Source organism: Myotis davidii, unplaced genomic scaffold, assembly GCF_000327345.1.
Source record: "Myotis davidii unplaced genomic scaffold, ASM32734v1 scaffold866, whole genome shotgun sequence".
NCBI classification, from domain to species: Eukaryota; Metazoa; Chordata; class Mammalia; order Chiroptera; family Vespertilionidae; genus Myotis; species Myotis davidii.
Genome location: NW_006297145.1, coordinates 1,988,269 through 1,990,837, shown reverse-complemented (window position 1 = coordinate 1,990,837; position 2,569 = coordinate 1,988,269). Strand labels below are relative to the sequence as shown.

Here is a 2,569-nt window from a genome sequence, read left to right as displayed (position 1 = left end):
AGGACTCCCATGATGAAATTAACACCTCCATCACCTCACATGCCATATTTTATGATGCTGACATGTAAGATCTTACTACCTTTCAAATGTATAATAGGCTGTTGTTCATTGTATTCACCGTGCTGTACATTAGATCCCCAGGATGATTTACTCATCCTACATGGGGAGATGTTGGTCACAGGGTACACACTACTTGGTGTTCTTCAGCAGCACAGGATGAAAATAGCGTCTGCCCCGCACGCACGCCTGTTGTTCAGATGGAATGAGCTAATGCCTGGGAAGCTCCTAGCATATCCCTGTATTCTCCTGCTCGACAGGTATTTATTGAGCAGTCTGGCACTTTTTTAGGCATTGGGGACACAACAGTGAACAAAATAGGCAAAATCTCTGCCCTGATCACATTGAAATTCTAGGGAGACGTTACATCTGCAGTGTCTGACATAGCAGCCATTAGCCACATGTGGATGCTGAAATGTAACTTAATTAGAATTAAACAAAAGTAATCATTCAGGTCCCCAGTCACATTTTAAGTGCTCCATAGCTACGTGTGACTAGTGGCTACCTCTTGGACAACTCAGGTATAGAAAATTTCCAACATTGTGATGAGGGGTGGGGGGACGAGAAGAGATAAACCAAAGAACTTATATGCATAGCCCATGGACAGGGCAATAGGGTAGTGAAGACCTCTGGGGTAGAGGTTGGGTGGAGGGGGGTAAAGAGGAGGGGATGGGAAATATCTATGATATTATCAACAATAAAAAATATATTTAAAAAGAAGGAAAAAAAGATTTCATCTTAGTACACAACCAGGTAAATATACATACAGCTTGTCGGTGATGGTCAATGCCGGAAAGAGCATCGAGCACAGCGAGCGCTAAGCTGGGTGGCAGCAGTGTTATTACCCAGACAGGGTCAGGGCAGGCTTCTCTGATAAGGGGACATTTGAGCAGGCGCTTTCAGCAGGGGAGGGAAGCCTGCCCCTGTACGGGGAGAGGTCGTTCCAGGCAGGGGGATGAGCAAGGGCAGTGCCCTGTGACAGGAGCGTAGGGAGGTGCCCAGGGTTCAACACTAGCAGGAGACCCACCATGGCTGGAGGGGAGCCAGGGGAGGGAACTGGAGGCAGACTTGAGAAGAGGAAGGCTGTGGAAGGGAGGGTTAGGGGGTTTAATAGAATGATGAGGACTTTGGGTTTTACTCTGAGTGAGATGAGAAGTCACTGGAGGATTCTGAGCATAGGAACCACATGGTCTAACCTGCATTCAACAGGATGGGTCTTCTAACCTACATTCAGCGGCATTGCTCTGGCTGCTTGTAGCCAATTGAGATAGGGGCAGTCAAGGGCACTGTTACTCTCATCGAGGCAAGATTTGGTAAGTGGGTTGGACCAAGGGGGTTAGGGGAGTAGATGTGAGAAAGAGTCCAATTACAGATATATGTAGGGCGTAGATTTGATAAAATGTGTTGTTGGATATGGGAGGTGAGAAATAGGAATTGATGATGATTGTAAATTGTTCTGTCTGAACACTTGGGTGGATGGATTTACCATTTGCTGAGTCAGGAGGTAGGTGCTGTAGGAGGGTCAGGGTTGAGGTGAGGGAGATCCCAAGTGCTGTTATGAGTATAAGTTCAAGGTGACTACTAATCACCAAGTGGAGAGGGAAAGTGGGCTTTGGGGTCCAAAAGTGGAATGCAAAGCAGAGGTCTCAGCTGGAGACAGAAATCTATGAGTCAACAGCATAGAGATGACCTTTAAACCCATGAGACACTCTCTCTTTATGGTAAATGCTTAGTAAATGGACAATGTCTAATTCATAGTTATTGCTCAGTGAGTGGCCGCTATTAATATCCACAAATAGGGAAACAGGAGTTAGAGAAGAGACTTGCCAAGGACACAAGGCAAGTAGAAAGGAAGCTGGTATTAGAAGTCCGTTCTCCTCGCTCCCTCCCGTCCTCTGCTCCTTCCTGCCATGTGTGTCGCTGTATTTTCTCTGGAGCCTCATTTCTCTCTGGCATTCTTGCCTGGAAAACTCATGCACAGATGTCAGGAGGCAGCTTCTGCCCAGAGCTGAGAGGTCTCCTTGGCCCAGTGCTCCCTCGTCCCAGTTCTGTCCCACTCCGTTTTTTCTTAAGATTGTGTTTTCACTGATAAGAGAGAGAGATTAATTGTCTGCCTCCTACATGCCCCCTATTGGAGATCAAACCTGCAACCTGAGCGTGTGCCCTGACCCAGAATCGAACTGGAGACCTCCTGGTGCATGGGATGGTGCAACCAACTGAGCCACACTGGCCAGGGCTCACCCTTCTCTGTGGGCACCAATTCAGAAGTGAGGATAGGGCTTCTCCAGGCTCACCCTGTCTCTGCAGAGTCAGGCCAGGATTTGGCTTTATAACCACCACTCTCTCTTACCGGGTAGTTGGGAGCCTGCTCAGACACACTTTTGCAGCCTTTACCTAGGCCTGTTCGGGAAGCTGTTTGGAAAGTGTGATGCAGCTCTAGTGTACCCTTCGACCAGACAGCTGGGTCTTCTCTCTCTTCATTCAGACATTTGTGCTTTAGAGCACTCTCTCT

At 47.8% G+C, this 2,569-nt stretch overlaps 1 protein-coding gene across 2 annotated transcripts in view; it reads left to right on the top strand.

Moving 5' to 3' along the window:
- Positions 1-2,569, top strand: part of ASTN2 (astrotactin 2) — a 647,457-nt gene that overhangs the window by 209,329 nt on the left and 435,559 nt on the right. The window lies entirely within an intron of this gene.